The 17,103-nt window shown below is 45.1% G+C and overlaps 1 protein-coding gene across 1 annotated transcript in view; it reads left to right on the top strand.

The window, feature by feature from the left end:
- Positions 1-17,103, top strand: part of CARMIL3 (capping protein regulator and myosin 1 linker 3) — a 1,019,681-nt gene that overhangs the window by 337,371 nt on the left and 665,207 nt on the right. The window lies entirely within an intron of this gene.

Genomic DNA, 17,103 nt, shown 5'->3' with positions numbered 1-17,103 from the left:
ACATACAGCCAGGAGATCATGCAAGGGAAAGACAACAGCTGCGTGAATAAAATAATAACAAGAGTATTTAAACAGGTACTGGGCCTACCCAAGTCCTCCTCCCCTGCCCAAGTACGCCTTAAACTTGGTCTTCAAGACCACCAAGCGATAGGGCGTGGAGCATACATCAGGTTGTGTAACAAGCTGCGCAACTCCAGAGAGGGAAGCCTGGAGACCCTTTTGTGGCTGGAGATCTCAGCCGGTCAAATCGGCGGCTCATATCGGCGCTACTTGAAGGATTCCATACAACTCCTTGATATAGAAAAAATTTGGACTTCTAATCCACCGCAGCAGGTACTTAAAACCCACATCAAAAGAAACGTCCGTCTCTGGTCCTTCCATTCTGATCGAGCTCAACTGATTCAACGTAAGCACGCCTGGACAGTTGTATCAGGATTTAAGCCAGGGATTATGGGCCCACACTTGTCATGTACCTACTCATTGCAGTGGAAAAAAAGATTCCTGGCCCTCAGTATGGGAGAATGGCCATTTCTCTATCACCTGCAGGTATGGCGACGTGCAAACCCAAACGTAACGTGCAGAGGCTGCGGGAGCAGTACAGAAACAATCGAGCACGTGGTATGTCTTTGTGCTGCAGCTCAAGACGATCGAAGGAAACTGTTAAAGGGTGAATGGAACAAACTAGGCATTCGTACACGCCGTCAGGCTATTCTTTCATCAATGAACCCGGATAATCCACAACTTAACATCAGGTTCACTAAGTTTGTTACAGTAACAGCAAGAAAATGTACAAATAGCGAGACTCTGCGAGCCAACAACGGTTAACCATTAAAAAACAGACAAAGCCTTGCATCTACGTTGTCGTACTCTCACCCGACTACTACAATCCTTCGTAGTACGCAAGTACAGTTGATAACGGTCTCAGCACACGGACTGACCCGTTTTCCCCGTGAATCCCCTGAAATACTGTATGTAGGGGGCTCATTACACAAATGGACTGTAGCCCCAGGATTCTCACCATAAACCCTGAACTATATTATCATTAAATGTTGCCTCTTCTAAGCAAATGTCTGCATTCGATCCGATCAGATGGAAAAACTAGAACGGACAACTAAGGTTTACCATTGCTTTTAACAGGCTATTACGATTTTAAATTGTTTTTCTGTCGAGTTTTACCCCTCATTTCCATTGTGATGGTATAAATGTAAATATTTTAACTATTTGTGATATATGTTTTATAGTACTCGCATGTTCACCATTGTAATGATTTTTATTAATCAAACAATAAAGATATCTATTCTATTCCCATATTGTTAGTCCTAGGCTTAGAACAGACGGAGATGGAGGGATGAGGGAGAGAAGGGTCGTTTGGTGGTGTCAGATCAGGCATGTAGATTAAACAGTGTGCCAAGCACCTTGGAAATGTCTGTCCAAATCCCTGGATTGTTGTGACTAATTTTTGTAATTGCGTCGTGTCATTAATAGCATCTAAATATGCAATTCATATGTAATGCAAGTAATTCAGAATTGCATTGCAGACTTCATTGATGAACAACACCAATCAAGTAAAACAATTTTTTATGTATATATAGACAGGAAACAACACTGGGGCAACAACAGTCAGGGTTTGGCGTTCTGGCTAGAGCTATGGACTTTGGAAGTGGAGAACCAGGTTCGATTCTTGGCATCGGGTCAATATCCTGAGATTTTGGGCAATGTTGCGGCCAACTTTAAAAGCTTTGTGTTTCCCTTCTTGATCATATCAGCAAAGTGCACCATAAAATAAAGGGATTCTTTTAAAATTGCTTGTTTAATGAATAATTTTCGAGCATTGTGAATACTATATTGTATGGTTATTCCAAAATCAGCAGTAATCACTGACGAAGAAATGGCTTTATTATTTGAGAGCCATTCACTGATTTACTATATTTTTCTAGCAACTTATATTTTATGTAGATTGTGAGTTTCAAATGTAATGCTGGCATCCTGACTAAAGAATATTAAATGTTTCCCGCCAAGCGCATCCACAGAACTTTCCATGGACTGTTAGCAAGATAATGCCCTGTTAAAGGAGTTTCCCCGAGCACAAACTCGAATCCAACAATTTCTTTTTATTGTCTCTTGAGAAAAATGAACGATTGACAGTGGGAGGTGGCAGTATGACAACGGACAGCAAGAGGGGCCGAAGGGGGAAGAAAGATGACAAACAGCAACTGTGCCAGCAACGACATGAGCAGGGTGGGTGGGAGACGACTTGCACACACATGCGCTAATATGGAGTGGTTCTTGACCAGAGTACAGCCCCGGCCGGTAGTGGGAGTACCGGCCGGGTGGTGAGGTGGGGAGGGGGAGGAGCAGGGTGGGGGATTGTAATGTATTGATTACGGACTTTAAAAGGTAAGTAAACATAAAAATAAATACAATAAAGTTCGTTGTACACACTGCAGCGCATTTGGTGATGCAGTGTGTGCAACGAAATTCGTTTTTTTCCCCACACCTTTTAAAGTCCGTAATCCATACATTACTACCCCCCACCCTGCACCTCCCCCTCCCCACATCACCGCCCGGCGGGTACTCCCACTTCCCGCCGCGGTTGCCAGAGGATGGACACGAGCTTGTGGACAGGAAGTGGTACATGGGCCATGCTCCAGAGGAGGGACCCCAACAAAGCTCCAGGAGGAAGCCAATAAGATGCAAGGAAATGAGAGTGATGGGGAATCAAACCAATGGTAAGTTATGTGCAGCAAAAACCTAAAAAGGAGACTCTCTGAAATAAGATATTTGCCTACGAATACACACTTTGGTCAAGCAGGTTTGTGTTTAATGTTTAGTGCCTGTGGTTAGAGGTGGGTGGCAGGCAGAAGCCATATGAAATCTCATATCTCTTAGGGCTCTCTAGCCAAAACACCCTTGAGCTGAGCCAGAGCCTTGCATCTGGCTTGAACTTTCAGTAGCTGACTGACTGACTGACGATATTTATAAAGTGCACTACTGCTGAGGCATCTTGGTGCTGGGGTAAAAATGAGCTGAGAGATAACACGCGTACATTAGAGTTGGCCAAAGATCCATGTTTTAATTTCTTTCCTGAATGACAATCTATTAGGTAATTTTAGCAGATGTACTGGTAGAGTGTTCCATAGTTTGGATGCCAAAAAGGAAAACTGCTTTCCTCCGCAGCGTACTCTTTTTATCTTTGGAATTTGTACAAGGCCAAGGGTGGATGACCTTAAAGTTCGTGGGAGAGAGTAATGTGAGAACAAAGCTTGCAGGTCCTTGGCCCCATCTCCAAACAAAGCTTTGTGCACCAGGCAGAGTGATTTAAATTCAATAAGTCATCGTACAGGAAGCCAGTGAAGATTCTTTATCGCTTTCGATGTCGGCTGATGTTTTGGTGACCCAAACAGAACTCTGGCTGCCGCATTCTGAATAGACTGAAGTTTATTCAGTTGGGCAGTACCCATTCCCAAATACAGTGCGTTGCAATGGTTGATTCTAGATAAAATGGTGGCTACTACCACCGTTTTCCTCAAAGAGAAGGGAATGTAAGGGAGAATCTTTCTCAAGCCCTTTAGCATAAAGAAGCATGCAGATGAGATCTGATTAATCTGCGACGCCCAGGTGAGATTTTTATCGAGCATAACTCCGAGATTCCTTGCCTTTATGACCGGCAGTGGGCAAGTGCCAGCTGTACTAGGCCACCACAACTGATTCCAGATTGAGTCTTTCGAGCCAAACTCCAGGACTTCAGTTTTCTCAGCGTTCAGCTTCAGAAAGTTTGAGCTCATCCGGGTCATCAAAGCTGAGGTACATTTACAGAAATCAGCTGCCCTAGCATCTGCAGACTCAGTTACAGAAACTATGAGCTGAGTATCATCGGCGTAAGACTCACCTACCTCTGCACAATAGGTGTCATCAACATCTGTTGAAACTTGCAAATCTCTCAAATAAGCATGGTGCACACATATATGCTCCAAACTGGGCCTCTTTTAGATGTGATCTATTTGTCAGACACTGACGCCTCTTTTTGGAAGTCTCCATGCCTTAGATAAAGAGAACCAGCAAAACAAGTAGGCCTCACAAGTTCATTTGGATGTGCATGTTAATAGGTATGACCTCTCGCTTTTAAGATTGCCCTTAAACTGAATGTTCAGCTAAATTTCCTGCAGCGCCCCTTCTTTTCTGCAAAGTTTTTCTGCTGCTTATACTGACAATCAGCTTTATAAAGTGACAGTGAATGTTTGAACGAAAAGCAGTAAACAAAAATAATAATGTTAAAATAGTCACATGGCATGCCTGTCATGGAGTTCAATCAATCAATCAATCAAGGCATTTATAGAGCGCACTACTCACCCGAGGGTCTCAAGGCGCTTGGGGGGGGGGGGGGTGCCGCTACTGCTCGAACAGCCAGGTCTTGAGCTTCTTCCTGAAGGAGAGGTGGTCTTGGGTCAGGCGAAGGTCGGTCGGGAGGGTGTTCCAGGTCTTGGCGGCCAGGTAGGAGAAGGACCTTCCTCCTGTTGTCGCTCTTCGGATGCGGGGGACGGCGGCGAGGGAGTGGTTGGTCGATCGGAGGTGGCGTTTGGGAGCGTAGAAGTTGAGGCGGTTGTTGAGGTAGCTCGGGCCTTGGTCGTGTAGGGCTTTGTGTGCGTGGGTGAGGAGACGGAAGGTGATTCTCTTGTTGACGGGGAGCCAGTGCAGGTCTCTCAGATGTCCGGAGATGTGGCTGCGTCGGGGGATGTCGAGGATGAGTCTGGCTGAGGCGTTCTGGATCCGCTGGAGTCTCTTCTGGAGCTTGGCGGTGGTTCCGGCGTAGAGGGCGTTGCCGTAGTCCAGTCGGCTGGTGACGAGGGCCTGGGTGACCGTCTTCCTGGTCTCGGTGGGGATCCACCGGAAGATCTTCCGTAGCATGCGCAGGATGTTGAAACAGGACGCGGAGACGGCGTTGACTTGTCTGGTCATGGAGAGGGAGGAGTCCAGGATGAAGCCCAGGTTGCGTGCGTGGTCTGTCGGTTTGGGTGCGGTGCCCAGGGCGGGGGGCCACCAGGAGTCGTCCCAGGCGGAGGGCGAGGAGCCTAGGATGAGGACTTCCGTCTTGTCTGAGTTCAGTTTCAGGCGGCTGGTCGTCATCCACTCGGCTACGTCTTTCATCCCTTCGTGGAGGTTGGTTCTGGCGGCGGCGGGGTCGTTGGTCAGGGAGAGGATCAGCTGGGTGTCGTCGGCGTAGGAGATGATGTTGAGGTTGTGTTGGCGTGCGATGGCCGCAAGGGGGCTCATGTAGACGTTGAAGAGGGTGGGGCTGAGCGAGGAGCCCTGAGGAACGCCGCAGATGACTTCCGTGGCTGCAGATCTGAACGGTGGCAGGCGTACTCTCTGTGTCCTTTCAGCGAGGAAGGAGATGATCCACTCCAGAGCCTTTTCCTGGATTCCGATGTTGCTGAGGCGCTGCACTAGGGTGCGGTGGCAAACAGTGTCGAACGCCGCGGAGAGGTCTAGGAGGATGAGGGCTGCTGTTTCACCATTGTCCAGCAGGGCTCGGATGTCATCGGTGGCAGCGATGAGGGCGGTCTCGGTGCTGTGGTTGGCTCGGAAGCCAGACTGTGAGGGGTTGAGGGATCCATTCGTCTCGAGGAAGGCGGCCAGCTGCTTGTTGACGGTCTTCTCGATGAATTTGGCTGGAAACGGGAGGAGCGAGATGGGCCGGTAATTCTTGAGTTCGGTGGGGTCCGCTGTTGGTTTCTTTAGTAGAGCGCTGATTTCGGCGTGCTTCCAGCTCTCAGGGAAGGTGGCGGTGTCGAAGGAGGTGTTGATGATGTCCCGCAGGTGGGGTGCGATGACAGCGTCGGCCTTGTTGAAGACGTGGTGAGGGCAGGGGTCTGTCGGAGATCCGGAGTGGATAGAGTTCATCGTGCAGATGGTGTCTTCTGTGTTGATCTGGGTCCAGGCGCTGAGGGTGGTGGTGGGGGGCGTTGGTGCGGTCGTGGGGAGCGTTGTTTGTGGGCTGAAGCTGTTGTGTATGTCAGCGATCTTGTTGTGGAAGTAGGAGGCGAGGGAGTTGCAGAGGTCTTGCGACGGGGTGATGTCGTTGATTCCGGCGTTGGGGTTGGAGAGCTCTTTCACGATGTTGAAGAGTTCCTTGCAGTTGTGTGCGTTGTTGTCCAGCCGGTCCTTGAATGCTGATTTCTTGGTGGCGTGGATCAGTTGATGGTGCTTCCGGGTGGCGAGCTTGAGGGTGGTCATGTTGTCCGGTGTTGGCTCCCTTCTCCAGGCTTTCTCGAGGGCTCGGCAGTTCTTCTTGGAGCTCTTGAGTTCGTCGGTGAACCATGGGGCCTTCTTGCTGCCGGGTCTGCTAGGCGGGGTCCTCAGTGGGGCGAGGTCGTCTGCGCAGTTGCTGATCCACTTCAATAGTGATACACTACAAGAGTCGAAGGGAGAAAGACTACAACCCCAGATGTCGTTACTGGTCAGAGATAGTGAACATACAAAGCACGTAAGTGGGGAAGCTCGTTTATAAGCACGGTCGGATTGGGAACGCGGCCACTTGGGCAATACCCGAGGGGCCGGTGTCCAGTTCCAGCTTGAGGCTGCTTTTTTGAGCAGTCTGGGGGGAGGGGGAGGGGGACGATTTGGGCGGTGTCTATGTTTGGATGCAGCCAGCGGCCCAGTGGGTGCCTGAGTGGCCTTTCTGGAGGCAGATGTGCCTCTATTAAACCTCCCTTGTAACAGGCAGAGGTGTCACTCCCTTTCTCTCGCTGGGCCGGCACACTTGTTTTCAGGTGTGTTTCACCAGTGTAAACTAATCTTTGCATTTTTTTACCCCCCTCTCCTTTGTTTTTTAAATACAATTTCACCGAAGCAGTGTTTTGTGGAAAGGCAATATGCACATGTGGGCCACTTTTTTTTAGCGTGCCCGGGCCGATTTTTAATCCCAATCCAACCTTGTTTATAAGTATACTACAGACTGGTTGCTCATTAGTGAGAATGGATATTCATATGTGCTAAATGAGCGCAGGTACCCCTTGCACTGAATTTTTCAACATCAAAGTGTATATACACACATGTATACGAAGGCACCAGCGGATGTGTGTTCTAGTGTCTGTGTTATTACATGGTTAAATATGTGTTGGTGAGTGTCCTTTGTGGCATCTCAGAACTGTTCAGGAGTCTACGGAGCAAGCTTGGATTACTGGTCTACGACCGTGCTGGTTAAGCCCTCTTACCACTGTTGTCCCAGGGTACTAAGGCTCTGCCAGCTGGGCCGAGTAGACCCATTTCTGCACTTGACTCTCAATAGTAGCAAGGGTGAGCATTCACAGACTTCTCAGGGAGGTTAGTGTGGGGGTTACTCAGCTCAAGAATCAATACCGCCCTCCAGCAGTGCAATAAGATCAGTGTTGAGCCCAGCGCTTCTCTATGTAAGAAAGGCAATTACTTTACTATGCAGAAAACATAGAATTCAATGACATATTCATACATTCGTGGATACCCAGTTCCCGGGTGCAAGTTTTTGGGCTCTCAAGGCTTTTTGTCCACCTAAGCCTCCACCTGCCTCTAGTTAGTCCCCTTCTTTACCTAATTTCCCCCTTCCCAGGATCAGAGTTTGCAGTTGGTTTGTGGGAGAAGTTCTTTCTCTCTTCCGCTTTTGCTCTTAGCACTCTCTCTCGGTTTGTAGCCCATTCAGTCCCTCACCAAGGGGCATATTATCAAGGACCGGTGTTAAAATTATCGCACTTTTATCGGCAGGAAACTGCCGATAAAACGGCGATAATGGGCTTGATAATACGCCCTTGTTAATTCCCATAGAAGCCCATGTTCTGATTTAACATGGGCTTCAATGGGAATTAACAAGGGCGTATTATCAAGCCCATTATCGCCGTTTTATCTGCAGTTTCCTGCCGATAAAACGGCGATAATTTTAACACCAGTCCTTGATAATATGCCCCCAAGTTCGCAGGAAACTGCCGATAAAACGGCGATAATGGGCTTGATAATACGCCCTTGTTAATTCCCATAGAAGCCCATGTTCTGATTTCACATGGGCTTCAATGGGAATTAACAAGGGCGTATTATCAAGCCCATTATCACCGTTTTATCTGCAGTTTCCTGCCGATAAAACAGCGATAATTTTAACACCAGTCCTTGATAATATGCCCCCAAGTTCGCAGAAGCCGTGCTAGGCTGCGTACGTCCCTCCTATGACAGCAGGATTTAAGCCTCAAGGCGGCACACAGCAGTCATCTCAGAAGTTGCACGGCAGCCGGCTGTGCTTCATTCGGAGGGTCACGGCAGGTGCAGAGGCTACTGTGGGGGCCCTCTTCCGGAGCAGAGGGCTACATATTGAATCTCAGTGTAGCTCACTGATGAGTATTTAGCACAAGTGCCTTCCTTTAGGCTGCAACCTCGATTCTTGGCGAGGCACCTCAATCTTCCAGACTAGTGCAGACACAACAACACACTTGGCCATGCGTCAGTCACACAGTCCACTTGCTGGGGCTCAAGGCCCACCAGTAGGCTTTTATCCCAGATTCATTTCACTGGTCCCGGTGCCTTGACAACTATGATGGGATAAATGACGGAGATCGCAGTGCCTGATCCGGCAGTATAGTGATTCCATTGCTGCTCCTGCATAGCGAGTCTGCTGGAGATACCCTATGGCAGTCCTTTTCAAAATCAGCTCTGCCTGCAGCGTTTGCGCTACCTTCTCTTGATCACAGGCAGGATGTCTGGGCACCCAGGACAGTTGAGTAATGCCTTCTTCAGATTGGACTCCGGCTGATGTTCTCTCACCTCTGGGGAATTGGCTGTCAGTGTGACACCAACCCTTGGCTGCATAGTAGTTCCCAAGTACTCGGTGGAGTACTCCCTACCCAGTAGAAGAGAACAGGGATGGGGCTTGAGCTCCCATGTTTACACCAATTTCGCAGATGGTGCGTATTCCAGGTCTGCTTCCTTGGAACTGGTTTGCGTTGGTTCCCCTTTCATGTATCCAGGCCGGGCCACCTTCCAGGCCTGGCCTTTGTCTACAATGATGCTCTGCCCAGGAGGACAGTCTCCAGGTGGAGTGCCCACCACAGGCATACGAGGAGGTGTGAGCAGGCTGCACCCTGCTATTTATGACTCCTCTTCCCAGAGATTAGAAAGAGAGACAAGAATATGTGCCCCTTCATCTTGTGCTCTGGTACAGACTGTATGCTTCCAAAAGAGAACTGCCTGTATCATTCGTGCTTGTTACACTATCACACAATCACACATATAGTGCACAGGATGTCAGCATTCAGGATTCCGGGTTCATTATGAGCAGCAGAACATTAGATGAATGGGCCTGTGAGCTGGCATTAATGTCTCATAGGAAAAAGCATGTTACTATATTACACCAACGGTGATACATTGGCACCAATGTTCCCTACGCATGAAACCTGTAATAGGGACGATAGTCCCTGTCACTTTGAGGGTACACCTTGATTAGAGGACATTATTGTACCAACAATGTCTGTGTGTCCATCGCCATTATGTGAGACTTATATTTTAAAATGTTATACCTAACAGCCTTGTAAATGTTTTGTATGTGATTCCTGAAGAAAAATATTTTTTTTTTACGCCAAAGAGTGTTGATAAATTGGACTGGATTACAACTGAATACATCTTTAACCCGTTTACCGCGGCCGTTATTTCGGCACAGTGCAGGCGTTCTAAGGAGTGGGCGGGGCCGCATCGGCCGTTGGCAGTTTGCAGCACCAGCCAGGTAGTGCTCGCGATGGCCAATGGCCGACGGGAGCACGGAAGGGGTTAAAAATACACCCACGCACACCCAAACACACCACTCACACCACACACACACCACACTCCACACACACACCACACACACGCACCAAACACACGCACCAAACACACACACATATTTTATAGCTTTTGCGCTCTCAGCAGGACAGGCTTTTTCCTATGTGTGAGGTGTGGTGTGAATTGTGTGTATGGCTTTAATCTACCCAAACTGGTGTGCAGACCCTATGCTTTAATCTCAATGTAGGATGATTAAATCTGCGCGGGCACCTCTTTTGTCATCACAAGGGGTACTACACTGTTCATCAGCAAGCCTCATTCCCGTTTGGGACCTTGCCAGATTTAGCCTCTCTGGATCTCGCCACTGCAATATAAATAACTGAAACCTGGTCCTGATGATGGCCTAATACTTCTACAGGCCGAAAAGCCGGTGACTACCACAGAGGAACTCCTGGTGACCCCTTCAAGGATACCCCACTTGATTATTTTTGTACTCTTTATCATTAACTGTTAGGGTATCCTAAATATGTAAAGAATTTGAAACCCCTATTGTTTCTTGTTGCGTCTGTCACTATCGCTGTACATACCACCGCACTTGTCACCTGCGCCATCACTATCCTTCATGAGCACTCGTGCACAGTATCTTATAGGTTACATCGCATTCAATTTAACGCAGTGCTATCTTCCCATGTGCTTGTACATATGACGTTTAATATGTTGAACATGTTTATTTACTAAAATACAATTTATTTCACAAAAGAATGTCTCCCTGATTTTCTCCCATTATGATTGAATTCTCAGCAATTAATTGTGCTATATGAACTTGACCTTTAAATAATACCTTTCTATCACTACTTACAACACGCTTCTCCAATGAGTAGCTCTTGAGCTACTAGTAGCTATCCAGCTACTTCTAAGTATCTCTTCTGTGTGTAGCCCACTCTACTTAAAGGAAGCTTTTGCTCTGGTGAATTTATAGCTGTATCCCAAGATTGAAAATCCTGTATTTTAGACATAAATGTGTATGTTTTCAAAACTCCTAATGTTTTGTGAAAAATGGTTAAGTTTCCAAAATATATTTAATGCTCAGTGTTTGCATGATCAATCATGCAGCATTGGAAAGACTTATTACAAGCATTTCCTTGGTGCCAGAGGCACTGCAGCTATGGCTGTCATACATCAGCTATATAGAGGCTTTCCAAATTGATAAAAAACATTTTACATTATTGCTAGCACCCTAGCCTTTTGCCCTAATACTGTTTAATATTTTTTATTGATGACAAAAGAAAACAATGGAATTCCTACGGCGTGGCAATGCACGATAAGCCGTATCAATTATCTCTGTACCCACCCACAACAATCCCTTCGTAAGATCATATCACGGTGCGCAGTTCTGGAACTCCTGGACCACCCATAACTCCTGGATTGTGTTTTGCTCACTATCTAAGGCAATTTCTAAACTCAGGCTTGTACTAATTACTGTCATGATGATCCTATTATTGCTTTGAAAGGATCGAAATGTTGTCGACCCATGTAAAAAGCATGCACATGAATCCACTGTGTTAAAAGAAGAGCATTGACTGTTTGTACTAAGCTTGCCACAATTTACATTTGACAAGCTACCCTTATCTTGCCTGAAATGGCTTTTTCGTTTTGTAAATGTCATTTGTTTTTGTAGGATGCAGGGTTGTGTCCCACTATATTGTTGTGTTATCCTGAACTTATTGGTTCATTAAATTGAATGTCCTTCTGGAGACTCCAAATATAGCACTGATTCCAGTCTCTATTTATCTTTCTCAATTTTGCACTTTATAAGGACTATTGTTCTAATATATAATAGAATTAAGTAAACCAGCCTTTCCCCCCAAAGTCCTCCGGTAAGCATGTGTCCCACCTCCAGGAGTACTCCCCTCCCCGGACAGCTAAGTGTGGTGTCCACCTGTCCCGTCTCCTCTTTCTAGGAGTTCCTCTGCGTCAATGGTTTGCAGGACACATGGTGTAACAACAGAAGGGGCATTATATACAGCTTCGGGTGGACTGTTCTCGTCCCTCCCTCTATCTCTTACTCTCTACCCCTTCGTCTCTTACCCACACTTTGCTTCTTGCTACCCCAGTGTACCTTGCTCCTTACACCCCCTCTCTTACCCTCTACCTCTTTATTGCTCTCCATCCTAGTGGCTTTTGCACCCTACCCGCTGTCTCATACTATCTAGCCCTATCTTTTGCTCTCTACCCTGTCTCTTGCTGTCTACCCTCTCTCTTTCCTCTAGCACTCTCTAATCCCCATACTCCTCAGTCTCCTGCTCCCTGCCTCACTATCACTTACGCCGTATAATAACGCCGTATAATACTGTCTCTTGATTCCGCCCTCTCTTTTCTTTCTCCCTCCTCAGCGCTGTCAAGTAAATAGGTATCGTGTAACCATCTGTGTACATTTATCGGGGGATGGGGGTCCCTACAGGCCTCATGGACACAGTTCTGAGAACACCCACCACTAAGAGGGGGAGGGGCAGAGCGGGGCCTATCCACAGACAGAGGCACCATATCACCCACTTGCTTTTTTATTCTGCACCACAAGGAGCTTTGAATCCGGAGGCGTAGGCTCTAGAGGCCTCTCACAAGTGGCACTTTAATTAGCTTTTTTAGCAATGAACATCTGTTATTCAGCGCCAAGAGACCCCGTTGGGTGAATGTTATTAATATCCAGGGTATATTCCTCTCAGATGGGGGAGGGGATTTAACATGGGGCAGAGGGTGTACAAGAGAACACGTCATACTCTCAGGTGGGGGGCGGGGGTTTCACATGGGGTCTGAGGGTGCACAACAGACCAGACCATGCTCTCGGGTGGGGGAGGGGGCTTTTAATGGGGTCTGAGGGTGCCCAACAGACCAGACCATGCAAAAAACATTGCCATTTACAATACCAACAACTTCAAACTTTACAAATGCGAGACCTATTGCATTGCACATACTTGTTAACAGATGCTTGAGCATCACAACTTGGAACATAGCAGGGAAAAACCCGGAGAAGTTAGTATTAATTCTGGAAAACACTCCAGCGATAGTGTCTCTACAAGAAACCTCGACAACAAAAACTTTTGATCAAAACGACTACTTCGTTTACGACGTACCATCAGAACCTGTAAGTAGAGGTCGCAATTTTTCTGTGTGAAGATTTCTATTGGGAACTGGTAGTTGTCAACGTGCATTTGATGAATGTACAGTGTATTAAGGTCAAGCAGTGGAATGAAAATATGGAGATTTCTCAAGATCTAATAATCTTAAATGTCTATATCCCCCCAGGCTCCAAAAAAGATGTTCTTATGACCAACATATTTGAGGAAATCGAAATAGTAGTAGAAGGAGAAGGATTTTCTTTAGTTACTCTAACAGGAGACTTCAACGGAAAAATCTCAAACACACTCCTAGAAAAATGGAAATATGGTGAACAATTGGAAGCCCTGTCAATTTCATTACCATTATTTCCTTAAGGGATAAAAGCAGATACATGTGGGAAAATACTACTCTCCTCTCTACCAGCTCTAAATGGAGTCATCCTAAATGGATGTATAGAAAAATATATTCCAGCAACTTATACGAGAAAAGGCATCTTTAGTTCATTGATCTTAGACTACATGACCTGTAGCCAAGATTTATTCGGGATAGCCTTAAAAATTAAGTAGCAAATTCACACAGGAAAGCGATCATGCAATACTATATCTCAATACAGGAATAATACTGCAACCCATCTCTCCACTGTTCATTAAGCACTTGCATAGTACTGCTGTTGTAAACCAGGCTAAAGGGCGGTTGAGATGGAATTCAACAACAATCAATGACTTAAATTCTGCAATTATCACTACCCAAATATTTCCATTCCTCAGACCCAATAATACATTTCGAGATAGTCCTCAATAAAGTAGTGGCATCCCTGCAGGAAATTCCAAAATGTCGAAAAACACATGCAGGGAATTGGAAAAGAAGGACCCAAGATCATGGATCAATTACACTGAATATATTAATTTGATTGCAATGTTTTACATTTCACAAAGACCAGACACAAAGAAATTAAAAACTTAAAGAATCTCTGTTGGAGAGAAAAAGAAAAAATACAAAAGGATCAAAAGTGATACAAAGAAATTGCAACAAAACAAAAAAACTGTTGGGCATACTGGAGCTTAATTGCCCAAGAAACAGGAATATAGAAATCCCTACAAGCCTCACCCATTCTTCCATCTGAATGAGAAAAATATATTCATGATTTATACAAATCAAATATGAGGCAAGAAATCTATAGCCAAGCGATAAGCAAAATAGGAAAAAACTCCCAAGAACTCCTTGCCCCTGCAGTTCAGCAAATTTAATATCATATAAAGAACGCCAGATCTTCAGCTGCAATGGGTCCGGATCAGATCCCGATAAAAGTACAGCAACCCAGAAGATTGGAAGCAAGTTTTTAGCACCCCTATATTCTCATTGTTATGCTACCGGTGAAATCCCTAAATCATGGCTGGGGAGCATCGTGATCCCAATCTTTAAAAGGGCTCTAGGTTGCTTCCCAGCAATTATCATCAAATAGCCTTGTTGGATGCCACAGGGAAGATGTTTGCGGTAATTGTCCTGGAACATCTGAAGGACTAAGCTTTCTCATGCGGAGTAGTCCCCATAATTCAAGCAGGGTTTTGACCAAAACATTCTGTAACTTACAATACAGCGGTGCTACAGACACTTATCGACAAGTACGTTGTGTCAAAATCGCAGGTCGACTATTGTGTTTTCGTCGACTTTACGACAGATTTGACAGAGTTGACAGACCAACACTCTGGAAAAAACTAAAACAATTAGGAATGCCAAACAAGCTTCTCAATATAATAATAGCACTTCACACAGCAACATGGTGCCAAATACAAATGAGAAGAGAGAAGGGCCTTACTCGACCAATAGTAACACCGAATGGCCTATGGGAAGGTTGTCTTTTAGCTCCCGTCCTATTTCTTTATACATAAGTGATCTCCCGCACTGTCTTGCACAAATCAATAATTTCCCCCAAAAATGTAATCTTGTAAAATCCAAATTCTGATGTATGCAGACGACGTAGTCATTTAGATCTTACGCCAGTCGGCCTACAAAGGAACTTACAGGCTTTAACCAGATATACAGAAGAAAATGTCCTAGTTCCAAATACATCCAAAACGAAAATAGTACCGTTCAGAGGAAGAAAGCTATATACAAAATTCAACTGGTCAATAGGGGGGAAATCTTTAGAGGTGGTCAATGAATATACTTACTTGGGGCGAATATTTACACAAACATTACAAAATGCCCCATCTCTTCAGCACTTAGGTCGCAAAGCAGATGTACACGTTGGGGCACTTCAACGTTTATATTCCTCTTCCAGACATAGTCACTTTCAGTCTCTTTTAGAGGTTTTGAGTTCTAAAATTCCACCTATGTTATCGTACACATTAGAATACATCACAATGAAACAGTTGCAACAAATACAAATTAAAGAAGGCAAAATACTTTGTAAAATGATCAATGTCCATCAAGCAGTTCCTTCACAAGCCCTACGCCTCAGCTCTCTTTAGTTAGCTCGTATGCTAGAGCTATCACTAACGTCATAAGATGGGCCTACAATCTCATACACGCTAAAGATTTTTATTGGTTTATTGAAAACGGAAACTTTTTGGATTGAATCATCGCACTTGAGACTTTTTTTTAAAACACTTGATGCAGAGAATAAGTCACGATCTCGACATCAAGCACTGCCCTCAATTAAAACATTATGGACAATATGCAGAGTCAACAGAATATGATTATCAGCAAAAATATATCCGTTTCAACTAAGGGCATGGAGACCGGCATTGTATTATCTTATTACGGCTTGGGATACGCCCTTTAAAAGTATTTACTTCTAAATGAAACCATACTGAAAATGCCACCAGTATTTGTGATTTATGTGACGGAGGAGCGCAAGACTTACCGCACGTTCTGTTTGAATGTCCAAATTCGACACTAGTGGAGGCCAGACGCTGGTATTTAAAACATATTTGAATCAGAGATAACATTATTAGAGTCCAATGTCTCATTTTGCTTCTTAAATCGCCGCCAGATGAATTTGTATGTCATAATTTGTTCATATTTTTAAAGAGCTTTTTAAAAATGTTTTGTAATGAGTAACCTATTGTTTTATTAAAACATTGTATGTTTAGTATTTGTTGTTCTCCGAACAGAACTAAATCAAATAAAATTTGACTTGACTACTTAATCTCTTTGAAACCATATCGCTGCCATCTAATAGTATATCTATCCTTTAAACCATTTGTTTCTCACATAGCCCTCACTAATATTCACACCTAACTCATTAATGTATCACAAAGAAACTGGACTTAAGGCATGGAATGGTTAAGTTGAGAGCTCAAGACTAATCCCAGTAATCAATAACCACTAACTTTGGGATCGAGTAGCATGCTACTCGCCATAAATTACTTCGAACACCTCTTGTAACTTCAATTCAATGACCTGCAGTTATATGCCACTCTTGGAGCATTCTGAGTGGCATCTCTAGTAGTCGCTGGAATATTTGCCGGAAGGTGATATTAGCCCTTTCGCACGCTTATGAGAAAAAGTTAGACTGCGGTCTTGTGAAGATATTTATTTATTTATGAATCTATTTTTAATAATGACTACACTATTCTTTTGCTCCAAAAGAATATGTCTCCTTGATTTGAGTCTTAGAGATCCAGCTGTTTTTCTCTAGTGTACAACTGGGCTGGAGGTCTTTGGTAAATGTATCATTTAAAATGTTCTTGTTTGTCTATATAGTTTCCATCAATCGAGCCAATAGTTGCCTGCTCAAGACTTAGGCACCCTTAGTGGCTCATTGCAGCACCTTCCACTTTCATGAAGCGGCAAGGCACTTATGTGCATGCGAAACCTTTGCCCTCTGGGATTTGGACATGCGCACTGCAGCCTTTGTTCAGGTGGATCTTCCATTCCAAGAAGTGCTTTGGGATCACCCTAAGGTTTCCATGTACGGACAAACGGTTATGCATATAATACATGAAAACTTTCCATGCTAAACAAAAGGCATTAAAGACTTTCATTTAGGTGCACAGTGCCATAATAGCTTAAATACTTTCCGTCCATTGGCCTCCCCTAAGTGATTCACCTTTCGCTGCCGCTGTCCGTGCTCACCTGCTACCCCCTCAGCTTGTGTCTACTTATATCAGTACTCTGGTAGCCAGAGAGAAAAGGTCTGAAGGAAGACCGGGTGTTTACAGGGAAGGAGATGTGCTTGTGCTCCAAGTCACTTTCAGTGTTGGTCTGCAG

Source organism: Lissotriton helveticus, chromosome 5_1 (assembly GCF_964261635.1).
Source record: "Lissotriton helveticus chromosome 5_1, aLisHel1.1, whole genome shotgun sequence".
NCBI classification, from domain to species: domain Eukaryota; kingdom Metazoa; phylum Chordata; class Amphibia; order Caudata; family Salamandridae; genus Lissotriton; species Lissotriton helveticus.
This window is presented reverse-complemented; position numbering and strand designations above follow the sequence as displayed.